This window comes from Myotis brandtii, unplaced genomic scaffold, assembly GCF_000412655.1.
Source record: "Myotis brandtii unplaced genomic scaffold, ASM41265v1 scaffold199, whole genome shotgun sequence".
NCBI classification, from domain to species: domain Eukaryota; kingdom Metazoa; phylum Chordata; class Mammalia; order Chiroptera; family Vespertilionidae; genus Myotis; species Myotis brandtii.
The window spans coordinates 1,214,828-1,229,914 of record NW_005357414.1 but is presented as its reverse complement, the minus strand read 5'-3'; positions in this window follow the sequence as shown (position 1 = coordinate 1,229,914).

The following is a 15,087-nucleotide window of genomic DNA, read 5'->3' as shown; positions in this document are numbered from 1 at the left end:
TGTTTCCTGAGTTAAGGTTTGGTCCAAGGCAGATTGAATGCTTTTTGTAGAGTTGGCTTCATAGGAAAGAAGGGACCATGAGATGGCTTGCACCAGTCCACTAGCAGTGATTATGTGCATCTCTGCATTTATTAACAACATGATAGTAGCTTAAAATTGGCTATGATGGGAATATTTACACATCAAAAATTGGCAAATGTTACATATCATCCCCACTCTCTCCCTCTCCCACAGAACTGGTTATTAAACCTTTACCAGCATACTGGTACCTACAACAGAGTGAAACAGGATGGGTCTGAGAGGTGTGGTGAATGAATAAGGAACATTTTGTTTGGAGATGAGGAGACTTGGGTGAACATAACTGCTTCTATGGGAAGAGGGCTCAGATACCTTCTATGTTTCTAAGGGGTAAATCAGAACCACTGTGCATGTGTGTGTGTGTATTTTGTAGATTTCTTGATTCAACTAAATATAAAAAGTATTACTAATGTTCCATATCTTTCAAAGGGGGTAAATTTTCCTCAGGAGAAAGTGAGCTTCCCCATTACTTGAAGAAAACAAATAGAGGTTAAAAAACCAGCAGGCAACATATTACAGAGGAATTTCAAGTATTAATAAACTGCACTGGACTATATGACCTTAAAGGTCTTTTCCAACTTTTGAGATACTTGTTATTTTGTTGAAAAGTAATACATGAATTTAAAATAATTTAAATAAGTCTCAGCATTGCTGATATTTCAAAACCAGTATGAGGGTAATATTTTGTAAGGGCTCAAAGAATGCTTTTCACCCCATTCATACCTTGTCCCTCCTAATTGGCTGGCTTCACTCTTCCTCAAGGTACTGACTTATGGGAACACAGGCAAAGCATGAGAGTCTGCATGTCCCCATTTCAATCCTCCTTTCTCGACTACAGATTAATATTGTTAAAGAGGATCTTTAGTCTCACCAGTTTCCTATATGTATCTTAGAAGAAAGCCTGACAGATACTTTTTTTGCCAATTGCCTCTGAAGGCTTAAATGCTACCCCAAAGGGCTTCCCAAAGGGAATTAAAGTATTCTACTCAAGCCAGGAGAAAAATATCACATTAATTTAAGCAGGCATTGGAAACAATTATACTACAGAAGAAGAGCAGTTACATGTTTACATTGTTTGAAACAGAGTTCTGCAAAGTCATGCCAAACGTAGCAGCTATGAAAAACAAACATGAAAGCAACAGAGAGGAATATTAGCATATTAAATGTCTTTTACTAACAGCTCCTCATGATTCTCTTTAGTCCACTGTCTGTTTTCATTAAGACAGTCATGATTTCTTCAGCCCTGAGACACATGAACCAGTACTGGTTTCTATGGTTTGGATAGTTATCCATCTTCATGGGATGTTTGAGGTATTCAGAGGGAGGAAAGCAGCTGACTTTTTACATACTTCTCTCTTTTATTCTAATCTTCTTGGCTGTTAATAGAGTGGAGTGAAAACTCAATAACAAACAGTTTAGGATTAAGACAGAGCTATTGAGAGAGTACTTTTAGATTGGTAGTGTAAGGACTTCCAAAAATCTGCTCCTTTATAAAAATAACAAGAACATAGGAAAACTTGTTAAAATGAACATTTTCATAACTTTGGTAATTAAACAAAGTCTGTCAACAATACAATAACTATTTATTTAAAAAATGGCTGAAGATCAATAAGAGCAGTGATGAGGATGAAATGGACAAATTCCTAGAAAAATACAATCTCCCAAAACTGAATCAGAAAACCTGAATACACCAATAACAACTGAGAAAATAGAATCAGTAATAATAATAATAATAAAAAATCTCCCAGCAAACAAAAGACCGGGCTCAAATGGCTTCATGAGGAGTTTTACGAAACAATCAAAGAACTAACACATATGCTCCTCAAACTATTCCAAAAAAAAAAAATCCAAGAGGAAGCCAAGAGGAAGGAAAACTTCCATGCTCTTTTATGAGGCCAGCATTATCCTAATTCCAAAACCAGATAAAGACACTACAAAGAAAGAGAATTACAGGCCAATATCCCTGATTAACATAGATGCTAAAATCCTTAACAAAATATGAGCAAATCAGATTCAGCAATATATTAAAAAGATTATACAACATGACCAAGTGGGATTTATTCCAGGGATGTAAGGCTGGTACAATATTCACAAATCAATAAACATGATACATCACATAAACAAGTTGAAAGACAAAAATCACATGATCATATCAATAGATGCAGAAAAAGCATTCGTCAAAATCCAACACCCATGTTTGATGTAAACTCTCAGCAAACTGGAAATAGAGGGAGCATACCTCAACATGATAAAGGCCATATATGACAAACCTGCAGCAAACATCATACTCAATAGGCAAAAACTAAAACCATTTCCCTTAAGAACAGAAAAAAGGGATGTCTGCTTCTAGCACTCTTATTCAACATAGTATCGGAAGTCCTAGCCACAACAAACAGACAAGAAGAAAAAATAAAAGGCATCCAAATGGGAAAGGAGAAAGTAAAACTCTCATTATTCACAGATGTCATGATATTGTACAATGAAAACCCTAAAGACTCCACCAAAAAAATAGTAGATTTAATAAATGAATTTGGCAATGTAGCAGAATATAAAATCAACACCCAAAAATCAATGGCTTTTTTTATACACCAATAATTTGCAGATAGATAAGCTAAACAAACAATCCCATTTATCATTGCAACAAAAATTTAAGATACTTAGAAATAAACTTAAGCATGGAGGCAAAAGACCTGTATTCAGAAAACTACAGGTTGTTGAAAAAAGAGATAGAAGAAGATATAAACAAGTGGAAGAATATACCATGTTCATAGGTTGGTAGAATCAACATCATTAATATGTCCATACTACCCAAGGCAATCTATAGATAGCTTCAGCAATCTTGAGAAAGAAAAACAAAGTTGGAAGAATCACAATACCAGATTTCAATTTATACTACAAAGCCACCACAATCAAAACAGCCTGGTACTGGCACAAGAACAGGCATATAGATCAATGTACCAGAACAGAGATCCCAGAAATCGACCCAAGCCATTATGCTCAATTAATATTTGACAATGGAGGCAAGAGCATACAATGGAGTCAAGGCAGTCTCTTCAATAAATGATGCTGGGAAAATCAGATAGATACATGCAAAAAATGAAACTAGGCCACAAACTTATACCATACACAAGAATAAACTCAAAATGGATAAAAAACCTGAATGTAAGCCTGGAAACCATAAAAATCCTAGAAGAAACAATAGGCAGCAAAATCTCAGACATCTCTCATAGAAATATGTTTACAGATACATCTCCTAGCACAATGGAAACTAAGGAGAAAATAAACAATTGGGACTACATCAAAATAAAAATCTTCTGCATAGCAAAAGAAACCATCAACAAAATGAAAAGAGAGCCCACTGTATATGAGACCATCTTTTGCAATGATACATCTCATAAAGGGTTAATATCCAAAATCTATAAGGATCTCATACAACTTAACAAAAGGAAGACAAACAACCCAATTAAAAAATGGGCAAAGGACCTAAATAGATACTTCTCCAAAGTGGACATACAGATGGTCAAGAGACATATGAAAAAATGCTCAAAGTCGCTGATATCAGAGTCATGCCAATTAAAACGGCAATGAGGTATCACCTCACACCTGTCAGAATGGCTATCATCAACAAATGACAAGCGCTGGCAAGGATGTAGACAAAAGGAAACCCTAGGGCACCACTGGTGGGAATGTAGACTGGTGCAGCCATTATGGAAAACAGTTTGGAGTTTCCTCAAAAAATTAAATAAGGAATTGCCATTTGACCCAGTGATCCCACTTCTAGGAATATATCCTAAGAAACCCGAAACACCAATCAGAATGAATGTATGCACCCCTATGTTCGTAGCAGCATAATTTACAATAGCTAAGATCTGGAAACAGCCCAAGTGCCCATCAGTAGATGAGTGGATAAAAAAGCTGTGGAATATTTACATAACCCATGGACACAGACAATTGGGTGCTGAAGGCCTGGGTAGGGCTGGAGGGGGTCAACGAGGGAAAAACAGGGACATATGTAATACTTTCAACAATAAAAATTATTGAAAATACAAAATAAAAAAATAAGAGCAGTGATTTTTGTGTTTTTTAAAAAAATATATTTTTCTTGATTTCAGAGAGGAAGGGAGAGAGAGAGAGAGAGAGAGAGAGAGAGAGAGAGAAACATCAATGATGAGAGAATAATTTATTGGCTGCCTCCTGCATGCCCCACAATGGGGATCAAGCCCGAAACCTGGGCCTGTGCCCTGACCAGGAATGGAACCGTGATCTCCTGATTCATAGGTCAATGCTCAACCACTGAACCATGCTGGCTGGGAAGCTTTTTGGTGTTTTAACATGCCATTTCCATTCCTCTCTTCACAGTACAGTGATAGCATTAAACCCCAACAGTTTAAAAACTATGGTAATTGAGAGAACCAGTAGCCAGGCAGCCTCTGGAAGAGGCAAAATAGGTTTTGATCTCCTTCATTAAGTCCAATTTTCAGATAATTGTCATTATTATTATTTGACCTACCCCACAGCTTCCTCAAAATTCTCACTTGCAAGGTTTGTCTTTATTTGACCTGACTGGAGGCAGAATAAATATGTTAGGTGGGGTGCTCATGTTAGTCTTAATTTATACTAGTAAGGTTGTATTTCTGCAGACACCCAAGTGAAATAATGCTGTAAGCCATTTAGATTTTGGGGGACAGAGAAAGAAAAATTTAGGCTGACGTAATAGCAAGGACAAAGGCCCTGAAATAGGAGCATGTTTGGTTTCTTTAAAGAGCAGAAGATATCTTGACTCTAATCTTTTTTCCCCTCTGTATTTATTTAGGGCAGTGATGGCGAACCTTTTGAGCTCGGCGTGTCAGCATTTTGAAAAACCCTAACTTAACTCTGGTGCCGTGTCACATATAGAATTTTTTTGATATTTGCAACCATAGTAAAACAAAGCCTTATATTTTTGATATTTATTTTATATATTTAAATGCCATTTAACAAAGAAAAATCAACCAAAAAAATGAGTTCGCTTGTCACCTCTGACACACGTGTCATAGGTTCGCCATCACTGATTTAGGGGTTCATTTCCCCTGATGACTTTACCATCACCATAGCACTCCTCACTAAGCCCCTGTTACACTATCTCTATGTTGCAACTCATTCAGAAAAATTTTCCTGAAACACCAATTCCATCAAGTCATTCCTTTGCTTTAGAACTTCTAAAGTTGATTTCTATTTACCTACTATAAAAATCCAAGTTACTCCACTAGTCTCCACTGACCTCCATCAATCCAAATTTGTGTTACAAATCTCTTGTGCTATTTCATAAACTTTGATTTCTCTCACTCCTGTACCATCAGCTACTTACTTTCTTGGGTGTGACTTTTTTCCCAAAATTTAAAAGAGTTGTGGTAAAATATATACAGCATAAATCTTCCCATTCTAAACATTTAAAGTAATTACTAAGAGTGAAGAACTTACTTTTGCCATTTGTTCCTGTTTTCTATATCTCATTTACCTTTTCCTCCTTCATTTTCATTACTCCAGTCTTTTGTGTGTGTGTTTTTCTAATGGCACATTTTGATGCCATTCTCATTAATTTGTATATATTCTATAGATATTTTTGTGTGTGATGACCACAGGGATTACATGTAACACCCTAAAGTTATTGGAATCTATTTAAACAGTTACAAAATTAACTTCAATCATATAAAAAACTGTACTCCATTATAGTTCTGTCCCTCTCTACTTATTATTAATGTCTGTGTCCATAGCTAATGCATATATGCATATAATTTCTTTCATTTATCTCTTCCTGCCCCTGCGTACCCCCTGCTCTCTGAGTTTTGTCAGTCTTTTCCATGATTTCATGCCTCTAGTCCTATTTTCTTCATAAGTCAATTTTGTTCATTTGATCCCTTTTTTGTTTAATTTTTAGATTCAATTGTTGATAGATATATATTTATTGCCTTTTTATTGTTCACACTTTTTTGACCTTTTTATTTCTTACTAGAGGACCAGTGCATGAAATTTGTGCATGAAAGGGGGGGGGTCCCCTCAGCCCAGCCTGCACCCACTCCAATCGGGGACCCCTTGGGGGATGTCCGACTGTGGAATTGGGCCTAAACCGGCAGTCGGACACCCCTCTCACAATCAGAGACCGCTGGCTCCTAACCACTTACCTGCCTGCCTGCCTGATTGCCCCTAACTTCTCTGCCTGCCTGCCTGATCGCCCCTAACTGCCCTCCTCTGCTGGCCAATTTGGTTCTGATTGGTCAGTTTCTATGCCAATCAGCGTCAAAAGCTCCTCCTCCTAGGCAGCCAATGGCTCCTCACAGTTGACCCAGATTTGGTTCTGAATGGTCAGTTTCTATGCCACTCAGCATCTCTGGGCCTATCAATGGGGCCTGATCAGAAAGGCGGGGCTAATCAGCAGCTTTGGTGGAGGCCTGGAGAGAAATGGAGGCGGGACTATTGGCCCGGCCCTAGAGAGAAAGAGAGGCAAGTTCTGATCAATGGCTGCCACAGAGGCTATGGATCAGACCCTGCCTCTTTCTCTGCAGGCCTCTCTCTGGACCTGATCCGCAGCCTACTAGGCAGTCAGTGCTGGGTCGGCACCCACAGGGGTTGTTGTGGCCACCCAGCACTGACTTCCAGTCTGGTCGATCCTTTGGTGGTAATCGGTCGTTACGACCCTGGCTCTTTATTATATAGATTCTCCTTAATGAAGACCCTTCAACATTTCATGTAATATTGGCTTGGTGGTGATGAAATTTTTTAGATTTTTCTTATATGTGAACATTTTTATCTGACCTTCAATTCTACATAATAGCTTTGCTGGGTTGTAGGTCCTTGCTATTCATCTCTTTGAATATTTTTTTGCCATTCCCTCTGGCCTCCAAAATTTCTGTTGAGAAATAATCTCACAGTTGTATGGGAGCTCCCTTGTAGGTAACTAACTTGTTTTCTCTTGCTTCTTTTAAGGTTCTCTCTTTGTCTTTAACCTTTGGCATTTTAATTATGATGTGTCTTGGTGTGAGCCTCTTTGGGTTCCTCTTGTCTGGGACTCTCTCTACTTCCGGGACTTGTAAGTTTATTTCTTTCACCAGGTAGGGGAAGTTTTCTGTCATTATTTATTCAAATAGGTTTCCAATATCTTGTTCTCTCTCTTCTGCCAGCACCCCCATGATGTGAATGTTGATCATTTAAAGTTGTCCCAGAGGCTCCTTACACTATCTTTATATTTTTGGATTTTTTTTCTCTTCTGGTTGGGTGTCTTTTGCTGCCTCATATTGTAAATTGCTGATTTGATTCTCAGTATCCTCTACACTACTGTTGATTCCCTGTAAATTATTCTTTAAGTCAGTTAGTGTATCCTTCATTTCTGACTGGTTCTTTTTCATTTTTGATGTTCTCACTAAGATCCTTGAAATTTTCACTAAAACCCTTGAAGCTCTCATTAAGTTCCTTGAGTATCCTTACAACCATTGTTTTGAACTCTGCTTCTTCCCATTTCTTTTCCTGGAGATTTCTTCTGTTCTTCCATTTGTGACATGTTTTTTTTTTTGCCTTGTATAGTTGGTGTCCTACAGAGCCCAGTGGCTCAGCCTCCCCAGTCACCTGAGGTGGCACTCTAGGTATGCTCCTGTGTGGGCTGTATGCAGTCTTGCTGTAGTTGAGCCTTGATTGCTGTTGGTATCACTGGGAGGAATTGACCCCCCAGGCCAATTGGCTGTGAGGACCAGCTATGATTACAGAGGAAGAGCTGCTGTGTAGAAGCCATCCCTATGGAGCAGGACTTGATTAAGTGGGGCTTTGGTGCTCACTGAGTCTGCCCCATTGAGTGTGTTGCTCGTGGATGTGTAGAGTTGTAATCTGACATGGTCTGAAACTATCCACAAGGTGCATTGGCTCTGGGGCCTCCTGGGAAGTTCAAAACCAGTCACTGCTTGTACCCTGCTTGAGGCTACTCAACATAATCTACAGAGTAATCTCAAGGTGGCTGCTTGGAAGTGCCCAGGAGAGGTCAGACTGGGCTTTCTGTTAGGCACTTAGGTGCTAACCTATGTCAGGCACTGTTTTTTGACTTTTAGCACCCTACTTGAAGCTCCAAGTGATCCACTGGTCCTCTGCTTGTGTCTGTCTCCGAAGGCCTTATCTTCAAGTAGGCAGAGCCAATCTGTTCTCTTTGCCTGTCTGCCAGCTGTCAACCTTAATCACTCAAGAGTCTGTTTCTGACAGGGCTGTAGGTGGGGTTGGTATTATTTTGCTTTCAGGGAATATGGTGGATGTTTTTTCCTGTCCCAGAGCTACTCCTCTGTGAGTGGCCGAAAATATTACTCTGCCCTTGGTCGGACAGAGGTCCTTGGAGATCAATGAGGTCAGCTGGGACCCTGGAGTTTTTATCAGTCCGGTTCCCTAGAACAGTGGGGCAGATAGCCCCTCCTCCACTCTGGACACTGAGGGCTCCTTGAGACTGTTAAGACCTGTAAGCTTGGCCTCTGTCTTTGTTTCCTCAGTAAAGCTCAAAATGCAGGGTGTGACAGGCTGTATCACGTAGGGCGGGTTTTTTTTGTGTGTGTGTCCTTTACTTGCCCTCTGGGTATTGGGAAATGGCCATTTTGGTTTGGAAGCTTATGAATGACCCAATGCAGGACTCTTGGCTACTGCTTTTCCAAGTCTTCCTGCCATGCTTCCCCCAAACCCCTCTGCCTGTCCTCAGGCACCTCAGGTCCAAGCCTCCTTCCCTGCGCAAATGCCTTGGGTGTATAGTTGCAAATAAAAACTCCTGTTCTCTGGGTTTAGAGATTTTTAAAAAATGCAATAGAAACCGTGGCTCTCTCCCCCACTAACTCTGATCTGCTGGGTCTAGACTCCTTTGCTGCCAGCAATCTTGCTACCTTTCATGCTTGGATGATACGGGTGCTGCTGGTCATACCGCCACATGTCCAGAGGTGCCACCAGTTGATCGCAGCTGCTGTGGGCAGGTGTGTCTGCTCTGGGCAACCCTCTCTTGCCATCTCACTCTCCCTACTGGTGTCCAGGTGCCTTCTGTTCTTCCTTGTTAAAAGTCACCTCTTCAGCTGGACCACAGTTGGAAATTCCAGGTGAATGTTCTCCAGTTTAGTTGTATTTCCAGCCTGGCCCTGGGACAAGGTAACTTACAGGACTGCCTGTTCAGCAGCCATTTTCTCTTCCATGGAGATTCTTGCTAGAGCCAGATTTGGAAGTCATGTGCATGGGTGAATATGAAGAGAAGAAAATCTTAGGGCTGGAGGAGGTCCATGATAAGGGGATAGAAAGTTGTAAAAGAGCTTCTTGAAGAAAACCATGTAGATTCTAAGAGTAGGAAGATTGGGGAAAAGAATATGGGTAAACACCATGGTATAGACAGAGCTTAACAAAGAATGAAAGCTACAAAAACACAAAGAATATACTCTTTTCCTCAAAAGTATCATTACCCTCTAACTATGCCTGTGTGGATTCCTGGGCCTTAAGTATGGCAAGAGAAATTGAGATTCTGCTGGAAGACACATTACTTACTACAAGTATCTCAGAAGAGGAGAAGATCCAAATGGTACAAGGACAATGAAATGTTTATGGCCCATGAAGGCAAGGCTAAAGGACAAGGCTTTTTGTTGTCTTTTCTACTTGTTTGCTAGTAGAATGCAATAATTAGGTTGTAATATATATATATATACAGAGGTGGGCAAAAGTAGTTTTACAGCTGTTCATCTAGAAAAATATACAATAAATACAGGAATAAATAATAATATAAGAATAAACTCTGTTTCATGTACTCACAATTGCAAACCCACTTTTGCCCATTGGTAAAGACGAGTCAAATTGTCTAGTACTGGAATCTAATGCCTAGGTCCCTTTATTTATCCCTGACTCACTTTATGTTTTAAAAATCCTCTCAAAAATATTTTAGCAGCTTTGCAAATATGTGAAAAATTTATGGAAACTCAGGACTCAAATAGCACTAATTTTGGATCATGTACTTGCTTAGTGTGAAGAGTCTGTTTTGTACTTCTATCTTAACGAGTTTATTATTTGGTTAAAAATAACAAAACTAGACTTTAGGCTCTAATGTAGAACATTAGGTGTCAACTCCAAAACAAAATTTCACTGAGATTCTAAACAAGTTTGTTTATATATTTGAAATGAAGACCCATTTCCCCTAAGCCAGTGGTTGGCAAACTCATTAGTCAACAGAGCCAAATATCAACAGTACAAAGATTGAAATTTCTTTTGAGAGCCAAAGTTTTTAAACTTAAACTATATAGTTAGGTACATTCAACTTTAAATTCAACTTTAAATTCACGGTTCTTCTTTGTAGCCATCTCAAACAGGGCACCTAAAAAATGTTTCATTTTATAATAATAAAGCCACCAACACAAAAGAATTACAATTCTTAAATTGATGACAAAAATACCTGTAGGATTTGCAGCTGGTTGGAAAAATACAGGTAACTTTGTGCTTCGAGTAGGTACTTTTGCCACCCACGTGCGATTTGTGGATGTGACTAGCACTAACCACTGCACATGAGACTGCTGCGCACCTCCTCCGCGCTGCGTATCTTGCAGCCCACCTGCACCACGTTTCCCGTCGCCCGACCGACCGACATCCCCCACTTCTTCTAACGCCACTTCTTCAAAATAGACTCGTCCAGGCTGAAAACCGACTTCTACGCATGGGCCACGAAGTTTCAATCGCACTGTACGTGCGCGCCCGCACGTGGTATTTTGTGGAAGAGCCACACTCAAGGGGCCAAAGAGTTGCATGTGGCTGGTGAGCCGAGGTTTGCCGACCACTGCCCTAGATCAAGCACATACCTTTGATATATTTTTTACTCACAAATAACTGTCATCAAAATAGAAAAAATATATACTCAAGTTAAACAAGCAACATATCCTTAATGACAGGATATTTCTGGCATTAAGCCACATAGTAAAATAGCTCTCACTTCCAGCTTTGCTGGCGGCTTTCCCATTCTTTTATTTTATTTTTGTCTATCCTTTTAAAGAGAATCTCTGTCCACATCAGTAGATGGCCATTGAAGTAATCATTTTCAGTTGTAGCAGTGTTATTATTTTTCCTCACCCATTTGCTTCATTTGTTGCTCTATGATTGTTTGCCACTGCTACATATAGTTTAACATAACAAATAACTATTTTAAAATCTGCTTTGAACATGGAATCATGTCTGAATTAATTTTCTTGGTGGAATCTGAGAAACCAGAAACCAATGTCTGTTTTAGGATGTTGTGGGCATCAATTCATTTATACTTGCTGACAAATATCAACAGCAATAATTACCACAACAAGCCAACTTTTATGAACTTCATGGGAAATGTGGCACATGCCTTGTCCCATTAAATCCACACAACAGTCCTTCAATATAACCACTATTATATCCCCATTTTGTGGAAGACACTGATTTACATGGTTTGCTTCAAAGTCACACAGCAAGTTAAGTGGCAGAACTGAGACAGGAATACCAGTTGGTCTAATTCCAAGGTCCATGCTGCTCTATTTCCTCACAAGTGAAGCTGTGCTATATACAGTCCAAATAGTTTTGAAGAGGAGAAAATATGGTCGAAACTGTGATAAAGACATTTTAGTTATTTTCTTTGACCATGAGGGTTTATCCACATTGGACAAGTCAACCTGGTTTGAAAGCTTTTATTTGACATGCCCTACCCTGTTTGCTACTCAATTAACAAGTATCTAGAGGTACATGTCAGGTGGGTCAATTCAAGTTTTTATCAGAATTGTGTCAAGCATCATCTTCTCACTAAAGTCTACCTTGCCCACTCTATTAAAAATTACATCACTTTCCCACTACAAATACTCCCTATTTCTATCCCCTGCTTTATTCTACGTGGTAGTCATTGTTATCTAACATACTGTAACACTGACCTGTTCATTTTGTTCATTGTCTCCCCACCCAGGTTGTAAGGCTCCCCCAAAGGCAAGAATTGCTTATTATGGTGTCTCCAAAGCCTAAAATTGTGTCTCATACATAGTAAGTCCCTAGTAAATATTTATTGAGTGAACAAATTAAAAAGTCCTCCTTGGCTTTGGAAGGGCAGCTCTTTGAATAGTACTGTGTACTGGTTACTGATGTTTTGATACTTCTAAACATCAGTAACTAGTTTCTTTCTAAAATTTCTGGGCTAAGTAGTGGAGTTGGAGTTGTTCAGGTAAAGCTTCTTAAAAAGGTGTGTTTGGAAGTATGTTTCAAAGAGTGAAGGCGAGAGACTCATGAAGGATCAAAGAAAGATTCTCAAATTAAAGAAATATTGTTCTTCAGAATGGGGATGATTAGTTTGCTTAAAGGAAAAGTCTTTTTTTCAGTAGTAATCAGAAATTAGAATGAGGAAAAGAGCATAGTTAGCCAAGGTCCATGAGAGCCAGATAAAGACATTTGGAGTTGATATCCCAGGGAGTGATAATTGTGGGAACATAATCTTCAGATGTCCAATTTCCTACTATTTATTAGCTGTCTGAAATTGTCCAAATTACTATATTTATATGCTTCAGTTTTTTCATCTGTAAAATGGGGATAAAAATAGTGCAGTCCCTACCTCATGGAGTTGTTGTAAGACTGGAGATAAGGCAAAGTACTTGGCACAATGCCTGGTATATAATAAAAACTCAATGAATGCTATTTGTTATTATTGCTATCATCATTATACTATTATGAGTCTTCTCAAATACTATTTTATTATGAGTATTTTAAATGAACTAGTTAAAACTGTTGTGCTTTAGGGGACTACAAAACCAAAGACTTTGGTTGAAAGTATTGGGGGCGGGGTACTGGTATGAGAGCTAGTTCATTCACAGGGCAGCAGCTATGGATAAATTTTATGGAGTTGCCCATCTAAATGCTGACACCAGTAGCCATCAAATGCAGTGGGTTCAAAGATCTTCCTGGGTTTTGGAGAGCCTGGGACAATGGACAGAGTTGCCTAAGAGAAAGCAGGCTATCTGAAGTTTTAACATTTTGACACTAAGGTTCAGCTATGCACATACACTAGTACCTTTTTATACAGACAAATGTCTGGTTGTAATTCTTCACACTTAATAGTTTTAGCAACTAATCAATAAAAAAAGATAGAAGGAAGGAAAAATGGTGGAGTTAGTATATGAAATCAAGATCATAATTGTCATTTGGAGTCTTGGTGAGAAGATATGAAGTTTCATGGTGACTACATGTAGCAGACAAGGAAATAGAGGAGGCTGGGATCCTGGACAAAGTCTGTTCACTAGGATGGTGGCGGGTATCTAGAACAGGTGGTACTTGAAAATCAGCTAGATCATTATGGAGTAGGTCTATCTACATGCAATGGAGGTCCTACCCTGGACAGGGATATGATACTGGAGAGAAAGCTGAACAAAATCAAGTGTGGCTGGAAAGATTGCTCTATTGAGGAGAAAAGTATATGGACAATCTGTAAATATCCATTTTAGTGCCATTTGGATTTGAAGGTCTGATATAGACATTGGAATTATTTGGGAGAAGAAAAATTCAAGTCAAAGGGAATAAGGTAGGCAAAGGAATGGACTTGAGAAAGCACAGAGTGGCTAAATTGTAGCGGTAGTGTAGTTCAGTGATGTAGAACAAGGATGGAAAGGTAAGTTGAGGCCATGTTGTCAACGGTCCTAAGTCAAGCTAAAGAGTTTTAAGATTAGTTCAAAATGAGAAACTATTGAAAATTTTGGAGCAGAAGAGTAACATGCTTAAAGGTGTGCCTTAGGAAGATTAATTTGTTGGTGATTAGGAGGGTAGGTGTTAACTTGGAGACAGGGAAACTAGTTAAGAGATCATTGCTATAATCTGGACAGGAGGGAATTTGAAACTAAACAAGGTTGTGGCAGTGGGAGTGAAGATGAAACCCAAAACAAATAATAAATCTAGCAGAGAATGACAGATAAATGACACTAGAATACAAGGTCCAAGAAAGTGGGGAATTTTGTCTGTCTTGTTTAACATCTAAAATAGTCCTTGGTATATAATAGGTGCTCAAGAAATAGTTTCTGAACAATCCTAGACTTTGTGCAGCTTCTGCTACAGTTTAAATATTTATGGTCCCCCAAATTTTTGTGTTGAAATTTTAATCCTCAATGTGATAGTATTAGGAGGTGGACCTTTGGGAGGTGTCTTGGTCATGAGGATGGAACTTTTATGAATGGAATTAGAGCTCTTATAAAAGATACCCCCACAAGAACTCCCTAATCCATTTCACTATGTGAATGCACAATGAGAAGTCTGCAACCCAGAAGAGGGACCTCACCCAAACATGCTGGCAATCCTGGTCTTGGACCTCTAGCCTCCAGAACTGTGTGTAATAAATTTCTGTTGTTTATAAGTCACTCAGTTTTTGGTATTCTGTTATAGCAGCCCAAATGAACTAATAGAGCTTCTATATGAAGTATGTATTTACACACCTGGCTCCTGACACCTAGCTCATCTTTCACACTAATATCCAGCCCTGCCTCCCAACACAGTACTCACAATTTCTGATCCTCCATTCATACCCATGACCCATAGCACTTATCTTAACACTGATATTCTTGGTTCAGCATTTCTCCACTTTTTCTCTTTCAAATGTTTTGGTTATATAGTTTAGACAACAAAAATATTTGTTTAGGACCTAGAGAAGACATTGAATAAGGACTTCCAAAAGAGAAAGATAGTTGTAGTGTCTCCATGGATGATGTTGAGGAGAGGGCAGGAGCATATTTGGAAGGTCTGTGCTATGGGGTAGAGATAAGCATGATTTTTCCTATGTGATAACTTGGGGAATAGCTTGCAATTTAGTATTAAACACTAATTTAATACAAAATTGTCTCTACTAGGTAGAATAAATTTTTTAAATAAAAAAATAAGTCCACCTTCGTTTCTTTGGATACCTGGTCAATTTGAAATAAGTTCAACTATTTTAAGCTTTTTAAAAAAATTGTTTTACTGCTTAAAGTATTACAACGGGTATTACATATGTGTCCTTTTTTCCCCTCGCAC